This window comes from Taudactylus pleione, unplaced genomic scaffold, assembly GCF_031769625.1.
Source record: "Taudactylus pleione unplaced genomic scaffold, aTauple2 ptg000134l, whole genome shotgun sequence".
NCBI lineage: Eukaryota > Metazoa > Chordata > Amphibia > Anura > Myobatrachidae > Taudactylus > Taudactylus pleione.
In genome coordinates, this window is record NW_028284536.1 from 4,514,365 (window position 1) to 4,534,469 (window position 20,105).

Genomic DNA, 20,105 nt, shown 5'->3' on the forward strand with positions numbered 1-20,105 from the left:
ATTTTGACAGAAGTGCTGTAGCAATAAATCCACATAATGTCTTTACTTTACCCTATTACTTCTATGGTTATTGAGAAAAACAAACTACATTGACTCCAGAAGAGCAAATCAGGTGTTCTAACAAGTAATTTATCAAAATCATCTTTCCAGCTTACACTTTGGTGATGCAATAAGACAATGATTTTGTAAGAAAAATCTTCACACTTCAAAATATTTTTCTTAATTCATTACCTTTCTACTGATAAGATAACACCTGGTTTTAACATAACACAGGCTTAAGAATTCTACTCGGCTGCATTGTGCTGATTAGATATCACCTGGAACAACATTAACCTTCAGGTATTTTCTAAATATTGAAAAAATTGGCTTAAATCAGATTAAACTTACTTTAGAGACAATTGTTTCAGAGAAAGTCTTGAACCCTACCATAAAATAGGTAGTTTAACATATTGACTTCTCTACATAAAAATCCCCAAAATTTGATTAATAGAAGATTCTCATCTCTGGGTGGGATTGAACCACCAACATTCTGGTTAACAGCCGAGCGAGTTAACCAATTGCACCACAGAGACCCTATATGAGACATAAACAAACAACAGCTAAGAAACATTGATCTGGAAAGTTTCCTTGACAAAGTTTAAAAAGTCTCTAATCTGGACAGTTATTTTAGGATTTTTCGTTAATTAAAAGGAACACATTGCCATGTTCTTGTGATGAATCAACCATTCTTGAGTTCTAAGCAATTCCATGAGCAGCAGAGTGGCGCAGCGGAAGCATGCTGGGCCCATAACCCAGAGGTCGATGGATCGAAACCCTACTCTGCTATGTGCTATTTTCATTTATCAAATCTAAAATTGGGATTACTTTTTTGGTCTTTGCTTATAGTAGAAAATACATTATCATCTAAACTCATTTTAATTGTATTTTGACAGAAGTGCTGTAGCAAAAAATCCACATAATGTCTTTACTTTACCCTATTACTTCTATGGTTATTGAGAAAAACAAACTACATTGATTCCAGAAGAGCAAATCAGGTGTTCTAACAAGTAATTTATCAATATCATCTTTCCAGCTTACACTTTGGTGATGCAATAAGACAATGATTTTGTAAGAAAAATCTTCACACTTCAAAAAGTTTTTCTTAATTCCTTACCTTTGTACTGATAAGATAACACCTGATTTTAACATAACACAGGCTTCCACTTAAGAATTCTACTCGGCTGCATTGTGCTGATTAGATATCACTTGGAACAACATTAACCTTCAGGTATTTTCTAAATGTTGAATAAATTGGCTTAAATCAAATTAAACTCACTTTAGAGATAATGGTTTCAGAGAAAGTCTTGAACCCTACCATAAAATAGGTAGTTTGACATGTTGACTTCTCTATCTAAAAATCCCCAAAATTTGACTAATAGAAGATTCTCGTCCCTGGGTGGGATTGAACCACCAACAATCTGGTTAACAGCTGAATGCGCTAACCAATTGCACCACAGAGACCCTATATGAGACATAAATAAACAACAGCTAAGAAACATTGATCTGGAAAGTTTCCTTGCCAAAGTTTATAAAGTCTCTAATCTGGACAGTTATTTTAGGATTTTTCGTTAATTAAAAGGAACACATTGCCATGTTCTTGTGATGAATCAACCCTTCTTGAGTTCTAAGCATTTCCATGAGTAGCAGAGTGGTGCAGCGGAAGCGTGCTGGGCCTAAAACCCAGAGGTCGATGGATTGAAACCATCCTCTGCTATGTGCAATTTTCATTTATCAAATCTAAAATTGGGATTGCTTTTTTGACTTTTTTGGTCTTTGCTTATAATAGAAAATCCATTATCATCTTAACTCATTTTAATCGTATATTGACAGAAGTGCTGTAGCAAAAAATCCACATAATGTCTTTACTTTACACTATTACTTCTATGGTTGTTGAGAAAAACAAACTACATTGATTCCAGAAGAGCAAATCAGGTGTTCTAACAAGTAATTTATCAATATCATCTTTCCAGCTTACACTTTGGTGATGCAATAAGACAATGATTTTGTAAGAAAAATCTTCACACTTCAAAAAGTTTTTCTTAATTCATTACCTTTGTACTGATAAGATAACACCTGGTTTTAACATAACACAGGCTTCCACTTAAGAATTCTACTTGGCTGCATTGTGCTGATTAGATAACACTTGGAACAACATTAACCTTCAGGTATTTTCTAAATGTTGAATAAATTGGCTTAAATCAAATTAAACTCAATTTAGAGATAATTGTTTCAGAGAAAGTCTTGAACCCTACCATAAAATAGGTAATTTAACATGTTGACTTCTCTTCATAAAATCCCCAAAATTTGACTAATAGAAGATTCTCGTCCCTGGGGGGGATTGAACCACCAACCTTCCGGTTAACAGCCAAAAGCGCTAACCAATTGCGCCACAGAGACCCTACATGAGACATAAACAAACAACAGCTAAGAAAAATTGATCTGGAAAGTTTCCTTGCCAAAGTTTATAAAGTCTCTAATCTGGACAGTTATTTTAGGATTTTTCATTAATTTAAAGGAACACATTGCAATGTTCTTGTGATGAATCAACCCTTCTTGAGTTCTAAGCTCTTCCATGAGCAGCAGAGTGGCACAGCGGAAGCGTGCTGGGCCCATAACCCAGAGGTCGTTGGATCGAAACCATCCTCAGCTATGTACTATTTTAATTTATCAAATCTAAAATTGGGATTGCTATTTTGACTTTTTTGGTCTTTGCTTATAGTAGAAAATCCATTATCATCTTAACTCATTTTAATCGTATTTTGACAGAAGTGCTGTAGCTAAAAATCCACATAATGTCTTTACTTTACCCTATTACTTCTATGGTTATTGAGAAAAACAAACTACATTGACTCCAGAAGAGCAAATCAGGTGTTCTAACAAGTAATTTATCAAAATCATCTTTCCAGCTTACACTTTGGTGATGCAATAAGGTAATGATTTTGTAAGAAAAATCTTCACACTTCAAAAAGTTTTTTTTAATTCCTTACCTTTGTACTGATAAGATAACACCTGGTTTTTAAATAACACAGGCTTCCACTAAAGAATTCTACTCGGCTGCATTGTGCTGATTAGATATCACTTGGAACAACATTAACCTTCAGGTATTTTCTAAATGTTGAATAAATTGGCTTAAATCAAATTAATCTCACTTTAGAGATAATTGTTTCAGGGAAAGTCTTGAACCCTACCATAAAATAGGTAGTTTGACATGTTGACTTCTCTACCTAAAAATCCCCAAAATTTGACTAATAGAAGATTCTCATAACTGGGTGGGATTGAACCACCAACCTTCCAGTTAACAGCCAAATGCGCTAACCAATTGCACCACAGAGACCCTACATGAGACATAAACAAACAACAGCTAAGAAACATTGATCTGGAAAGTTTCCTGGCCAAAGTTTATAAAGTCTCTAATCTGGACAGTTATTTTAGGATTTTTCGTTAATTAAAAGGAACACATTGCCATGTTCTTGTGATGAATCAACCATTCTTGAGTTCTAAGCACTTCCATGAGCAGCAGAGTGGCGCAGCGGAAGCATGCTGGGCCCATAACCCAGAGGTCGATGGATCGAAACCCTCCTCTGCTATGTGCTATTATCATTTATCAAATCTAAAATTGGGATTGCTTTTTTGACTTTTTTGATCTTTGCTTATAGTAGAAAATACATTATCATCTAAACTCATTTTAATTGTATTTTGACAGAAGTGCTGTAGCAAAAAATCCACATAATGTCTTTACTTTACCCTATTACTTCTATGGTTATTGAGAAAAACAAACTACATTGACTCCAGAAGAGCAAATCAGGTGTTCTAACAAGTAATTTATCAAAATCATCTTTCCAGCTTACACTTTGGTGATGCAATAAGACAATGATTTTGTAAGAAAAATCTTCACACTTCAAAAAGTTTTTCTTAATTCCTTACCTTTGTACTGATAAGATAACACCTGATTTTAACATAACACAGGCTTCCACTTAAGAATTCTACTCGGCTGCATTGTGCTGATTAGATATCACTTGGAACAACATTAACCTTCAGGTATTTTCTAAATGTTGAATAAATTGGTTTAAATCAAATTAATCTCACTTTAGAGATAATTGTTTCAGGGAAAGTCTTGAACCCTTCCATAAAATAGGAAGTTTGACATGTTGACTTCTCTAACTAAAAATCCCCAAAATTTGACTAATAGAAGATTCTCGTCCCTGGGTGGGATTGAACCACCAACATTCTGGTTAACAGCTGAATGCGCTAACCAATTGCACCACAGAGACCCTATATGAGACATAAATAAACAACAGCTAAGAAACTTTGATTTGGAAAGTTTCCTTGCCAAAGTTTATAAAGTCTCTAATCTGGACAGTTATTTTAGGATTTTTCGCTAATTAAAAGGAACACATTGCCATGTTCTTGTGATGAATCAACCCTTCTTGAGTTCTAAGCATTTCCATGAGCAGCAGAGTGGCGCAGCGGAAGCGTGATGGGCCCATAACCCAGAGGTCGATGGATCGAAACCATCCTCTGCTCTGTGCTATTTTGATTTATCAAATCTAAAATTGGGATTGCTATTTTGACTTTTTTGGTCTTTGCTTATAGTAGAAAATCCATTATCATCTTAACTCATTTAATTCGTATTTTGACAGAAGTGCTGTAGCAAAAAATCCACATAATGTCTTTACTTTACCCTATTACTTCTATGGTTATTGAGAAAAACAAACTACATTGACTCCAGAAGAGCAAATCAGGTGTTCTAACAAGTAATTTATCAAAATCATCTTTCCAGCTTACACTTTGGTGATGCAAAAAGACAATGATTTTGTAAGAAAAATCTTCAAACTTCAAAAAGTTTTTCTTAATTCCTTACCTTTGTACTGATAAGATAACACCTGGTTATAACATAACACAGGCTTCCACTTAAAAATGCTGCTAGGTTGCATTGTGCTGATTAGATATCACCTGGAACAACGTTAACCTTCAGGTATTTTCTAAATGTTGAATAAATTGGCTTAAATCAAATTAAACTCACTTTAGAGATAATTGTTTCAGAGAAAGTCTTGAACCCTACCATAAAATAGGTAATTTAACATGTTGACTTCTCTTCATAAAATCCCCAAAATTTGACTAATAGAAGATTCTCGTCCCTGGGTGGGATTGAACCACCAACCTTCCGGTTAACAGCCGAAAGCGCTAACCAATTGCGCCACAGAGACCCTACATGAGACATAAACAAACAACAGCTAAGAAAAATTGATCTGGAAAGTTTCCTTGCCAAAGTTTATAAAGTTTCTAATCTGGACAGTTATTTTAGGATTTTTCATTAATTTAAAGGAACACATTGCAATGTTCTTGTGATGAATCAACCCTTCTTGAGTTCTAAGCTCTTCCATGAGCAGCAGAGTGGCACAGCGGAAGCGTGCTGGGCCCATAACCCAGAGGTCGTTGGATCGAAACCATCCTCAGCTATGTGCTATTTTCATTTATCAAATCTAAAATTGGGATTGCTATTTTGACTTTTTTGGTCTTTGCTTATAGTAGAAAATCCATTATCATCTTAACTCATTTTAATCATATTTTGACAGAAGTGCTGTAGCAAAAAATCCACATAATGTCTTTACTTTACCCTATTACTTCTATGGTTATTGAGAAAAACAAACTACATTGACTCCAGAAGAGCAAATCAGGTGTTCTAACAAGTAATTTATCAAAATCATCTTTCCAGCTTACACTTTGGTGATGCAATAAGACAATGATTTTGTAAGAAAAATCTTCACACTTCAAAAAGTTTTTCTTAATTCCTTACCTTTGTACTGATAAGATAACACCTGGTTTTAACATAACACAGGCTTCCACTTAAAAATGCTGCTAGATTGCATTGTGCTGATTAGATATCACCTGGAACAACATTAACCTTCAGGTATTTTCTAAATGTTGAATAAATTGGCTTAAATCAAATTAAACTCACTTTAGAGATAATTGTTTCAGAGAAAGTCTTGAACCCTACCATAAAATAGGTAATTTAACATGTTGACTTCTCTTCATAAAATCCCCAAAATTTGACTAATAGAAGATTCTCATCCCTGGGTGGGATTGAACCACCAACCTTCCGGTTAACAGCCGAACGCGCTAACCAATTGCGCCACAGAGACCCTATGTGAGACATAAACTAACAACAGCTAAGAAACATTGATCTGGAAAGTTTCCTTGCCAAAGTTTATAAAGTCTCTAATCTGGACAGTTATTTTAGGATTTTTCGCTAATTAAAAGGAACACATTGCCATGTTCTTGTGATGAATCAACCCTTCTTGAGTTCTAAGCATTTCCATGAGCAGCAGAGTGGCGCAGCGGAAGCGTGCTGGGCCCATAACCCAGAGGTCGATGGATTGAAACCATCCTCTGCTATGTGCTATTTTGATTTATCAAATCTAAAATTGGGATTGCTATTTTGACTTTTTTGGTCTTTGCTTATAGTAGAAAATCCATTATCATCTTAACTCATTTAATTCGTATTTTGACAGAAGTGCTGTAGCAAAAAATCCACATAATGTCTTTACTTTACCCTATTACTTCTATGGTTATTGAGAAAAACAAACTACATTGACTCCAGAAGAGCAAATCAGGTGTTCTAACAAGTAATTTATCAAAATCATCTTTCTAGCTTACACTTTGGTGATGCAAAAAGACAATGATTTTGTAAGAAAAATCTTCAAACTTCAAAAAGTTTTTCTTAATTCCTTACCTTTGTACTGATAAGATAACACCTGGTTTTAACATAACACAGGCTTACACTTAAAAATGCTGCTAGTTTGCATTCTGCTGATTAGATATCACCAGGAACAACATTAACCTTCAGGTATTTTCTAAATGTTGAATAAATTGGCTTAAATCAAATTAAACTCACTTTAGAGATAATTGTTTCAGAGAAAGTCTTGAACCCTACCATAAAATAGGTAGTTTGACATGTTGACTTCTCTACCTAAAATTCCCCAAAATTTGACTAATAGAAGATTTTCGTCCCTGGGTGGGATTAAACCACCAATATTCCAATTAACAGCCGAACGTGCTAACCAATTGTGCCACAGAGACCCTATATGCGACATAAACAAACAACAGCTAAGAAACATTGATCTGGAAAGTTTCCTTACCAAAGTTTATAAAGTCTCTAATCTGGACAGTTATTTTAGTATTTTTCATTAATTAAAAGGAACACATTGCCATGTTCTTGTGATGAATCAACCCTTCTTGAGTTCTAAGCACTTCCATGAGCAGCAGAGTGGCGCAGCGGAAGCGTGCTGGGCCCATAACCCAGAGGTCGTTGGATCGAAACCATCCTCTGCTATGTGCTATTTTCATTTATCAAATCTAAAATTGGGATTGCTATTTTGACTTTTTTGGTCTTTGCTTATAGTAGAAAATCCATTATCATCTTAACTCATTTAATTCGTATTTTGACAGAAGTGCTGTAGCAAAAAATCCACATAATGTCTTTACTTTACCCTATTACTTCTATGGTTATTGAGAAAAACAAACTACATTGACTCCAGAAGAGCAAATCAGGTGTTCTAACAAGTAATTTATCAAAATCATCTTTCCAGCTTACACTTTGGTGATGCAAAAAGACAATGATTTTGTAAGAAAAATCTTCAAACTTCAAAAAGTTTTTCTTAATTCCTTACCTTTGTACTGGTAAGATAACACCTGGTTATAACATAACACAGGCTTTCACTTAAAAATGCTGCTAGGTTGCATTCTGCTGATTAGATATCACCAGGAACAACATTAACCTTCAGGTATTTTCTAATTGTTGAATAAATTGGCTTAAATCAAATTAAACTCACTTTAGAGATAATTGTTTCAGAGAAAGTCTTGAACCCTACCATAAAATAGGTAGTTAGACATGTTGACTTCTCTACCTAAAATTCCCCAAAATTTGACTAATAGAAGATTCTCGTCCCTGGGTGGGATTGAACCACTAACTTTCCGGTTAACAGCCGAACACACTAACCAATTGCGCCACAGAGACCCTATATGAGACATAAACAAACAACTGCAAAGAAAGATTGATCTGGAAAGTTTCCTTGCCAAAGTTTATAAAGTCTCTAATCTGGACAGTTATTTTAGGATTTTTCGTTAATTAAAAGGAACACATTGCCATGTTCTTGTGATGAATCAACCCTTCTTGAGTTCTAAGCACTTCCATGAGCAGCAGAGTGGCGCAGCAGAAGCGTGCTGGGCCCATAACCCAGAGGTCGATGGATCGAAACCATCCTCTGCTATGTGCTATTTTGATTTATCAAATCTAAAATTGGGATTGCTATTTTGACTTTTTTGGTCTTTGCTTTTAGTAGAAAATCCATTATCATCTTAACTCATTTTAATCATATTTTGACAGAAGTGCTGTAGCAAAAAATCCACTTAATGTCTTTACTTTACCTTATTACTTCTATGGTTATTGAGAAAAACAAACTACATTGACTCCAGAAGAGCAAATCAGGTGTTCTAACAAGTAATTTATCAAAATCATCTTTCCAGCTTACACTTTGGTGATGCAAAAAGACAATGATTTTGTAAGAAAAATCTTCAAACTTCAAAAAGTTTTTCTTAATTCCTTACCTTTGTACTGATAAGATAACACCTGGTTATAACATAACACAGGTTTTCACTTAAAAATGCTGCTAGGTTGCATTCTGCTGATTAGATATCACCAGGAACAACATTAACCTTCAGGTATTTTCTAATTGTTGAATAAATTGGCTTAAATCAAATTAAACTCACTTTAGAGATAATTGTTTCAGAGAAAGTCTTGAACCCTACCATAAAATAGGTAGTTAGACATGTTGACTTCTCTACCTAAAATTCCCCAAAATTTGACTAATAGAAGATTCTCGTCCCTGGGTGGGATTGAACCACCAACCTTCCGGTTAACAGCCGAACGCGCTAACCAATTGCGCCACAGAGACTTTACTTTACCCTATTACTTCAATGGTTATTGAGAAAAACAAACTACATTGACTCCAGAAGAGCAAATCAGGTGTTCTAACAAGTAATTTATCAAAATCATCTTTCCAGCTTCCACTTTGGTGATGCAAAAAGACAATGATTTTGTAAGAAAAATCTTCAAACTTCAAAAAGTTTTTCTTAATTCCTTACCTTTGTACTGGTAAGATAACACCTGGTTATAACATAACACAGGCTTTCACTTAAAAATGCTGCTAGGTTGCATTCTCCTGATTAGATATCACCAGGAACAACATTAACCTTCAGGTATTTTCTAATTGTTGAATAAATTGGCTTAAATCAAATTAAACTCACTTTAGAGATAATTGTTTCAGAGAAAGTCTTGAACCCTACCATTAAATAGGTAGTTAGACATGTTGACTTCTCTACCTAAAATTCCCCAAAATTTGACTAATAGAAGATTCTCGTCCCTGGGTGGGATTGAACCACCAACCTTCCGGTTAACAGCCGAACGCGCTAACCAATTGCGCCACAGAGACCCTATGTGAGACATAAACTAACAACAGCTAAGAAACATTGATCTGGAAAGTTTCCTTGCCAAAGTTTATAAAGTCTCTAATCTGGACAGTTATTTTAGGATTTTTCGTTAATTAAAAGGAACACATTGCCATGTTCTTGTGATGAATCAACCCTTCTTGAGTTCGAAGCACTTCCATGAGCAGCAGAGTGGCGCAGCAGAAGCGTGCTGGGCCCATAACCCAGAGGTCGATGGATCGAAACCATTCTCTGCTATGTGCTATTTTGATTTATCAAATCTAAAATTGGGATTGCTATTTTGACTTTTTTGGTCTTTGCATTTAGTAGAAAATCCATTATCATCTTAACTCATTTTAATCATATTTTGACAGAAGTGCTGTAGCAAAAAATCCACTTAATGTCTTTACTTTACCCTATTACTTCTATGGTTATTGAGAAAAACAAACTACATTGACACCAGAAGAGCAAATCAGGTGTTCTAACAAGTAATTTATCAAAATCATCTTTCCAGCTTACACTTTGGTGATGCAAAAAGACAATGATTTTGTAAGAAAAATCTTCAAACTTCAAAAAGTTTTTCTTAATTCCTTACCTTTGTACTGATAAGATAACACCTGGTTTTAACATAACACAGGCTTCCACTTAAAAATGCTGCTAGGTTGCATTCTGCTGATTAGATATCACCAGGAACAACATTAACCTTCAGGTATTTTCTAAATGTTGAATAAATTGGCTTAAATCAAATTAAACTCACTTTAGAGATAATTGTTTCAGAGAAAGTCTTGAACCCTACCATAAAATAGGTAGTTTGACATGTTGACTTCTCTACCTAAAATTCCCCAAAATTTGACTAATAGAAGATTTTCGTCCCTGGGTGGGATTGAACCACCAATATTCCAATTAACAGCCGAACGTGCTAACCAATTGTGCCACAGAGACCCTATATGTGACATAAACAAACAACAGCTAAGAAACATTGATCTGGAAAGTTTCCTTACCAAAGTTTATAAAGTCTCTAATCTGGACAGTTATTTTAGTATTTTTCATTAATTAAAAGTAACACATTGCCATGTTCTTGTGATGAATCAACCCTTCTTGAGTTCTAAGCACTTCCATGAGCAGCAGAGTGGCGCAGCGGAAGCGTGCTGGGCCCATAACCCAGAGGTCGTTGGATCGAAACCATCCTCTGCTATGTGCTATTTTCATTTATCAAATCTAAAATTGGGATTGCTATTATGACTTTTTTGGTCTTTGCTTATAGTAGAAAATCCATTATCATCTTAACTCATTTAATTCGTATTTTGACAGAAGTGCTGTAGCAAAAAATCCACATAATGTCTTTACTTTACCCTATTACTTCTATGGTTATTGAGAAAAACAAACTACATTGACTCCAGAAGAGCAAATCAGGTGTTCTAACAAGTAATTTATCAAAATCATCTTTCCAGCTTACACTTTGGTGATGCAAAAAGACAATGATTTTGTAAGAAAAATCTTCAAACTTCAAAAAGTTTTTCTTAATTCCTTACCTTTGTACTGATAAGATAACACCTGGTTTTAACATAACACAGGCTTCCACTTAAAAATGCTACTAGGTTGCATTCTGCTGATTAGATATCACCAGGAACAACATTAACCTTCAGGTATTTTCTAAATGTTGAATAAATTGGCTTAAATCAAATTAAACTCACTTTAGAGATAATTGTTTCAGAGAAAGTCTTGAACCCTACCATAAAATAGGTAGTTTGACATGTTGACTTCTCTACCTAAAATTCCCCAAAATTTGACTAATAGAAGATTCTCGTCCCTGGGTGGGATTGAACCACCAACCTTCCAGTTAACAGCTGAACGCACTAACCAATTGCGCCACAGAGACCCTATGTGAGACATAAACTAACAACAGCTAAGAAACATTGATCTGGAAAGTTTCCTTGCCAAAGTTTATAAAGTCTCTAATCTGGACAGTTATTTTAGGATTTTTCGCTAATTTAAAGGAACACATTGCCATGTTCTTGTGATGAATCAACCCTTCTTGAGTTCTAAGCATTTCCATGAGCAGCAGAGTGGCGCAGCGGAAGCGTGCTGGGCCCATAACCCAGAGGTCGATGGATCGAAACCATCCTCTGCTATGTGCTATTTTCATTTATCAAATCTAAAATTGGGATTGCTATTTTGACTTTTTTGGTCTTTGCTTATAGTAGAAAATCCATTATCATCTTAACTCATTTAATTCGTATTTTGACAGAAGTGCTGTAGCAAAAAATCCACATAATGTCTTTACTTTACCCTATTACTTCTATGGTTATTGAGAAAAACAAACTACATTGACTCCAGAAGAGCAAATCAGGTGATCTAACAAGTAATTTATCAAAATCATCTTTCCAGCTTACACTTTGGTGATGCAATAAGACAATGATTTTGTAAGAAAAATCTTCACACTTCAAAAAGTTTTTCTTAATTCCTTACCTTTGTACTGATAAGATAACACCTGGTTATAACATAACACAGGCTTTCACTTAAAAATGCTGCTAGGTTCTATTCTGCTGATTAGATATCACCAGGAACAACATTAACCTTCAGGTATTTTCTAATTGTTGAATAAATTGGCTTAAATCAAATTAAACTCACTTTAGAGATAATTGTTTCAGAGAAAGTCTTGAACCCTACCATAAAATAGGTAGTTTGACATGTTGACTTCTCTACCTAAAAATCCCCAAAATTTGACTAATAGAAGATTTTCATCCCTGGGTGGGATTGAACCACCAATATTCCAATTAACAGCCGAACGTGCTAACCAATTGTGCCACAGAGACCCTATATGAGACATAAACAAACAACAGCTAAGAAACATTGATCTGGAAAGTTTCCTTACCAAAGTTTATAAAGTCTCTAATCTGGACATAATCTAAAATTGGGATTGCTATTATGACTTTTTTGGTCTTTGCTTATAGTAGAAAATCCATTATCATCTTAACTCATTTAATTCGTATTTTGACAGAAGTGCTGTAGCAAAAAATCCACATAATGTCTTTACTTTACCCTATTACTTCTATGGTTATTGAGAAAAACAAACTACATTGACTCCAGAAGAGCAAATCAGGTGTTCTAACATTGATCTGGAAAGTTTCCTTACCAAAGTTTATAAAGTCTCTAATCTGGACAGTTATTTTAGGATTTTTCATTAATTAAAAGGAACACATTGCCATGTTCTTGTGATGAATCAACCCTTCTTGAGTTCTAAGCACTTCCATGAGCAGCAGAGTGGCGCAGCGGAAGCGTGCTGGGCCCATAACCCAGAGGTCGATGGATCGAAACCATCCTCTGCTATGTGCTATTTTCATTTATCAAATCTAAAATTGGGATTGCTTTTTTGACTTTTTTGGTCTTTGCTTATAGTAGAAAATCCATTATCATCTTAACTCATTTTAATCGTATTTTGACAGAAGTGCTGTAGCAAAAAATCCACATAATGTCTTTACTTTACCCTATTACTTCTATGGTTATTGAGAAAAACAAACTACATTGACTCCAGAAGAGCAAATCAGGTGTTCTAACAAGTAATTTATCAAAATCATCTTTCCAGCTTACACTTTGGTGATGCAATAAGACAATGATTTTGTAAGAAAAATCTTCACACTTCAAAAAGTTTTTCTTAATTCCTTACCTTTGTACTGATAAGATAACACCTGGTTTTAACATAACACAGGCTTCCACTTAAAAATGCTGCTAGGTTGCATTGTGCTGATTAGATATCACCTGGAACAACATTAACCTTCAGGTATTTTCTAAATGTTGAATAAATTGGCTTAAATCAAATTAAACTCACTTTAGAGATAATTGTTTCAGGGAAAGTCTTGAACCCTACCATAAAATAGGTAGTTTGACATGTTGACTTCTCTACCTAAAAATCCCCAAAATTTGACTAATAGAAGATTCTCATAACTGGGTGGGATTGAACCACCAACCTTCCAGTTAACAGCCAAATGCGCTAACCAATTGCACCACAGAGACCCTACATGAGACATAAACAAACAACAGCTAAGAAACATTGATCTGGAAAGTTTCCTTGCCAAAGTTTATAAAGTCTCTAATCTGGACAGTTATTTTAGGATTTTTCGTTAATTAAAAGGAACACATTGCCATGTTCTTGTGATGAATCAACCATTCTTGAGTTCTAAGCACTTCCATGAGCAGCAGAGTGGCGCAGCGGAAGCATGCTGGGCCCATAACCCAGAGGTCGATGGATCGAAACCCTCCTCTGCTATGTGCTATTATCATTTATCAAATCTAAAATTGGGATTGCTTTTTTGACTTTTTTGATCTTTGCTTATAGTAGAAAATACATTATCATCTAAACTCATTTTAATTGTATTTTGACAGAAGTGCTGTAGCAAAAAATCCACATAATGTCTTTACTTTACAATATTACTTCTATGGTTATTGAGAAAAACAAACTACATTGATTCCAGAAGAGCAAATCAGGTGTTCTAACAAGTAATTTATCAATATAATCTTTCCAGCTTACACTTTGGTGATGCAATAAGACAATGATTTTGTAAGAAAAATCTTCACACTTCAAAAAGTTTTTCTTAATTCCTTACCTTTGTACTGATAAGATAACACCTGATTTTAACATAACACAGGCTTCCACTTAAGAATTCTACTCGGCTGCATTGTGCTGATTAGATATCACTTGGAACAACATTAACCTTCAGGTATTTTCTAAATGTTGAATAAATTGGCTTAAATCAAATTAAACTCAATTTAGAGATAATTGTTTCAGGGAAAGTCTTGAACCCTACCATAAAATAGGTAGTTTGACATGTTGATTTCTCTACCTAAAAATCCCCAAAATTTGACTAATAGAAGATTCATGTCCCTGGGTGGGATTGAACCACCAACCTTCCAGTTAACAGCCGAATGCGCTAACCAATTGCACCACAGAGACCCTACATGAGACATAAACAAACAACAGCTAAGAAACATTGATCTGGAAAGTTTCCTGGCCAAAGTTTATAAAGTCTCTAATCTGGACAGTTATTTTAGGGTTTTTCGTTAATTAAAAGGAACACATTGCCATGTTCTTGTGATGAATCAACCATTCTTGAGTTCTAAGCACTTCCATGAGCAACAGAGTGGCGCAGCGGAAGCATGCTGGGCCCATAACCCAGAGGTCGATGGATCGAAACCCTTCTCTGCTATGTGCTATTTTCATTTATCAAATCTAAAATTGGGATGACTTTTTTGGTCTTTGCTTATAGTAGAAAATACATTATCATCTAAACTCATTTTAATTGTATTTTGACAGAAGTGCTGTAGCAAAAAATCCACATAATGTCTTTACTTTACCCGATTACTTCTATGGTTATTGAGAAAAACAAACTACATTGATTCCAGAAGAGCAAATCAGGTGTTCTAACAAGTAATTTATCAATATAATCTTTCCAGCTTACACTTTGGTGATGCAATAAGACAATGATTTTGTAAGAAAAATCTTCACACTTCAAAAAGTTTTTCTTAATTCATTACCTTTGTACTGATAAGATAACACCTGATTTTAACATAACACAGGCTTCCACTTAAGATTTCTACTCGGCTGCATTGTGCTGATTAGATATCACTTGGAACACCATTAACCTTCAGGTATTTTCTAAATGTTGAATAAATTGGCTTAAATCAAATTAAACTCACTTTAGAGATAATTGTTTCAGAGAAAGTCTTGAACCCTACCATAAAATAGGTAATTTAACATGTTGACTTCTCTTCATAAAATCCCCAAAATTTGACTAATAGAAGATTCTCGTCCCTGGGTGGGATTGAACCACCAACCTTCCGGTTAACAGCCGAAAGCGCTAACCAATTGCGCCACAGAGACCCTACATGAGACATAAACAAACAACAGCTAAGAAAAATTGATCTAGAAAGTTTCCTTGCCAAAGTTTATAAAGTCTCTAATCTGGACAGTTATTTTAGGATTTTTCATTAATTATAGGAACACATTGCAATGTTCTTGTGATGAATCAACCCTTCTTGAGTTCTAAGCTCTTCCATGAGCAGCAGAGTGGCACAGCGGAAGCGTGCTGGGCCCATAACCCAGAGGTCGTTGGATCGAAACCATCCTCAGCTATGTGCTATTTTCATTTATCAAATCTAAAATTTTTGGTCTTTGCTTATAGTAGAAAATCCATTATCATCTTAACTCATTTTAATCGTATTTTGACAGAAGTGCTGTAGCAAAAAATCCACATAATGTCTTTACTTGACCCTATTACTTATATGGTTATTGAGAAAAACAAACTACATAGACTCCAGAAGAGCAAATCAGGTGTTCTAACAAGTAATTTATCAAAATCATCTTTCCAGCTTACACTTTGGTGATGCAATAAGACAATGATTTTGTAAGAAAAATCTTCACACTTCAAAAAGTTTTTCTTAATTCCTTACCTTTGTACTGATAAGATAAAACCTGGTTTTAAAATAACACAGGCTTCCACTTAAGAATTCTACTCAGCTGCATTGTGCTGATTAGATATCACTTGGAACAACGTTAACCTTCAGGTATTTTCTAAATGTTGAATAAATTGGCTTAAATCAAATTAAACTCACTTTAGAGATAATTGTTTCAGAGAAAGTCTTGAACCCTACCATAAAATAGGTAATTTAACATGTTGACTTCTCTTCATAAAATCCCCAAAATTTGACTAATAGAAGATTCTCGTCCCTGGGTGGGATTGAACCACCAACCTTCCGGTTAACAGCCGAAAGCGCTAACCAATTGCGCCACAGAGACCCTACATGAGACATAAACAAACAACAGCTAAGAATAATTGATCTGGAAAGTTTCCTTGCCAAAGTTTATAAAGTCTCTAATCTGGACAGTTATTTTAGGATTTTTCATTAATTTAAAGGAACACATTGCAATGTTCTTGTGATGAATCAACCCTTCTTGAGTTCTAAGCTCTTCCATGAGCAGCAGAGTGGCACAGCGGAACCGTGCTGGGACCATAACCCAGAGGTCGTTGGATCGAAACCATCCTCAGCCATGTGCTATTTTCATTTATCAAATCTAAAATTGGGATTGCTATTTTGACTTTTTTGGTCTTTGCTTATAGTAGAAAATCCATTATCATCTTAACTCATTTTAATCGTATTTTGACAGAAGTGCTGTAGCAAAAAATCCACATAATGTCTTTACTTGACCCTATTACTTCTATGGTTATTGAGAAAAACAAACTACATTGACTTCAGAAGAGCAAATCAGGTGTTCTAACAAGTAATTTATCAAAATCATCTTTCCAGCTTACACTTTGGTGATGCAATAAGACAATGATTTTGTAAGAAAAATCTTCACACTTCAAAAAGTTTTTCTTAATTCCTTACCTTTGTACTGATAAGATAACACCTGGTTTTAACATAACACAGGCTTCCACTTAAAAATGCTGCTAGGTTGTATTGTGCTGATTAGATATCACCTGGAACAACGTTAACCTTCAGGTATTTTCTAAATGTTGAATAAATTGGCTTAAATCAAATTAAACTCACTTTAGAGATAATTGTTTCAGAGAAAGTCTTGAACCCTACCATAAAATAGGTAATTTAACATGTTGACTTCTCTTCATAAAATCCCCAAAATTTGACTAATAGAAGATTCTCATCCCTGGGTGGGATTGAACCACCAACCTTCCGGTTAACAGCCGAAAGCGCTAACCAATTGCGCCACAGAGACCCTACATGAGACATAAACAAACAACAGCTAAGAAAAATTGATCTGGAAAGTTTCCTTGCCAAAGTTTATAAAGTCTCTAATCTGGACAGTTATTTTAGGATTTTTCATTAATTTAAAGGAACACATTGCAATGTTCTTGTGATGAATCAACCCTTCTTGAGTTCTAAGCTCTCCCATGAGCAGCAGAGTGGCACAGCTGAAGCGTGCTGGGTCCATAACCCAGAGGTCGTTGGATCGAAACCATCCTCAGCTATGTGCTATTTTCATTTATCAAATATAAAATTTTTGGTCTTTGCTTATAGTAGAAAATCCATTATCATCTTAACTCATTTTAATCGTATTTTGACAGAAGTGCTGTAGCAAAAAATCCACATAATGTCTTTACTTGACCCTATTACTTCTATGGTTATTGAGAAAAACAAACTACATAGACTCCAGAAGAGCAAATCAGGTGTTCTAACAAGTAATTTATCAAAATCATCTTTCCAGCTTACACTTTGGTGATGCAATAAGACAATGATTTTGTAAGAAAAATCTTCACACTTCAAAAAGTTTTTCTTAATTCCTTACCTTTGTACTGATAAGATAACACCTGGTTTTAAAATAACACAGGCTTCCACTTAAGAATTCTACTCAGCTGCATTGTGCTGATTAGATATCACTTGGAACAACGTTAACCTTCAGGTATTTTGTAAATGTTGAATAAATTTACTTAAATCAAATTAAACTCACTTTAGAGATAATTGTTTCAGAGAAAGTCTTGAACCCTACCATAAAATAGGTAATTTAACATGTTGACTTCTCTTCATAAAATCCCCAAAATTTGACTAATAGAAGATTCTCGTCCCTGGGTGGGATTGAACCACCAACCCTCCGGTTAACAGCCGAAAGCGCTAACCAATTGCACCACAGAGACCCTACATGAGACATAAACAAACAACAGCTAAGAAAAATTGATCTGGAAAGTTTCCTTGCCAAAGTTTATAAAGTCTCTAATCTGGACAGTTATTTTAGGATTTTTCATTAATTTAAAGGAACACATTGCAATGTTCTTGTGATGAATCAACCCTTCTTGAGTTCTAAGCTCTTCCATGAGCAGCAGAGTGGCACAGCGGAAGCGTGCTGGGCCCATAACCCAGAGGTCGTTGGATCGAAACCATCCTCAGCTATGTGCTATTTTCATTTATCAAATCTAAAATTGGGATTGCTATTTTGACTTTTTTGGTCTTTGCTTATAGTAGAAAATCCATTATCATCTTAACTCATTTTAATCGTATTTTGACAGAAGTGCTGTAGCAAAAAATCCACATAATGTCTTTACTTTACCCTATTACTTCTATGGTTATTGAGAAAAACAAACTACATTGACTCCAGAAGAGCAAATCAGGTGTTCTAACAAGTAATTTATCAAAATCATCTTTCCAGCTTACACTTTGGTGATGCAATAAGACAATGATTTTGTAAGAAAAATCTTCACACTTCAAAAAGTTTTTCTTAATTCCTTACCTTTGTACTGATAAGATAACACCTGGTTTTAACATAACACAGGCTTCCACTTATAAATGCTGCTAGGTTGCATTGTGCTGATTAGATATCACCAGGAACAACATTAACCTTCAGGTATTTTCTAAATGTTGAATAAATTGGCTTAAATCAAATTAAACTCACTTTAGAGATAATTGTTTCAGAGAAAGTCTTGAACCCTACCATAAAATAGGTAATTTAACATGTTGACTTCTCTTCATAAAATCCCCAAAATTTGACTAATAGAAGATTCTCGTCCCTGGGTGGGATTGAACCACCAACCTTCCGGTTAACAGCCGAAAGCGCTAACCAATTGCGCCACAGAGACCGAACATGAGACATAAACAAACAACAGCTAAGAAAAATTGATCTGGAAAGTTTCCTTGCCAAAGTTTATAAAGTCTCTAATCTGGACAGTTATTTTAGGATATTTCGTTAATTAAAAGGAACACATTGCCATGTTCTTGTGATGATTCAACCCTTCTTGAGTTCTAAGCACTTCCATGAGCAGCAGAGTGGTGCAGCGGAAGTGTGCTGGGCCCATAACCCAGAGGTCGATGGATTGAAACCATCCTCTGCTATGTGCTATTTTCATTTATCAAATCTAAATTTGGGATTGGTATTTTGACTTTTTTGGTCTTTGCTTATAGTAGAAAATCCATTATCATCTTAACTCATTTAATTCGTATTTTCACAGAAGTGCTGTAGCAAAAAATCCACATAATGTCTTTACTTTACCATATTACTTCTATGGTTATTGAGAAAAACAAACTACATTGACTCCAGAAGAGCAAATCAGGTGTTCTAACAAGTAATTTATCAAAATCATCTTTCCAGCTTACACTTTGGTGATGCAATAAGGTAATGATTTTGTAAGAAAAATCTTCACACTTCAAAAAGTTTTTCTTAATTCCTTACCTTTGTACTGATAAGATAACACCTGGTTTTAAAATAACACAGGCTTCCACTAAAGAATTCTACTCGGCTGCATTGTGCTGATTAGATATCACTTGGAACAACATTAACCTTCAGATATTTTCTAAATGTTGAATAAATTGGCTTAAATCAAATTAATCTCACTTTAGAGATAATTGTTTCAGGGAAAGTCTTGAACCCTTCCATAAAATAGGTAGTTTGACATGTTGACTTCTCTAACTAAAAATCCCCAAAATTTGACTAATAGAAGATTCTTGTCCCTGGGTGGGATTGAACCACCAACATTCTGGTTAACAGCTGAATGCGCTAACCAATTGCACCACAGAGACCCTATATGAGACATAAATAAACAACAGCTAAGAAACATTGATCTGGAAAGTTTCCTTGCCAA

The 20,105-nt window shown here is 34.8% G+C and overlaps 8 non-coding genes across 8 annotated transcripts; all 8 read right to left on the reverse strand.

Moving 5' to 3' along the window:
• Window positions 1-5,172: 5,172 nt before the first annotated feature.
• TRNAN-GUU (transfer RNA asparagine (anticodon GUU)) lies at window positions 5,173-5,246 on the reverse strand. The gene has a single exon. It is a non-coding gene; the product is annotated as a tRNA-Asn (tRNA).
• An 862-nt stretch (window positions 5,247-6,108) lies between these two features.
• Window positions 6,109-6,182, reverse strand: TRNAN-GUU (transfer RNA asparagine (anticodon GUU)). Its single transcript has one exon. It is a non-coding gene; the product is annotated as a tRNA-Asn (tRNA).
• Window positions 6,183-8,919: 2,737 nt separating this feature from the next.
• Window positions 8,920-8,993, reverse strand: TRNAN-GUU (transfer RNA asparagine (anticodon GUU)). The gene has a single exon. It is a non-coding gene; the product is annotated as a tRNA-Asn (tRNA).
• Window positions 8,994-9,456: 463 nt separating this feature from the next.
• On the reverse strand, window positions 9,457-9,530 carry TRNAN-GUU (transfer RNA asparagine (anticodon GUU)). Its single transcript has one exon. It is a non-coding gene; the product is annotated as a tRNA-Asn (tRNA).
• A 5,799-nt stretch (window positions 9,531-15,329) lies between these two features.
• TRNAN-GUU (transfer RNA asparagine (anticodon GUU)) lies at window positions 15,330-15,403 on the reverse strand. The gene has a single exon. It is a non-coding gene; the product is annotated as a tRNA-Asn (tRNA).
• Window positions 15,404-16,244: 841 nt separating this feature from the next.
• TRNAN-GUU (transfer RNA asparagine (anticodon GUU)) lies at window positions 16,245-16,318 on the reverse strand. Its single transcript has one exon. It is a non-coding gene; the product is annotated as a tRNA-Asn (tRNA).
• An 862-nt stretch (window positions 16,319-17,180) lies between these two features.
• On the reverse strand, window positions 17,181-17,254 carry TRNAN-GUU (transfer RNA asparagine (anticodon GUU)). Its single transcript has one exon. It is a non-coding gene; the product is annotated as a tRNA-Asn (tRNA).
• Window positions 17,255-19,032: 1,778 nt separating this feature from the next.
• TRNAN-GUU (transfer RNA asparagine (anticodon GUU)) lies at window positions 19,033-19,106 on the reverse strand. The gene has a single exon. It is a non-coding gene; the product is annotated as a tRNA-Asn (tRNA).
• Between the last annotated feature and the right edge of the window lie 999 nt (window positions 19,107-20,105).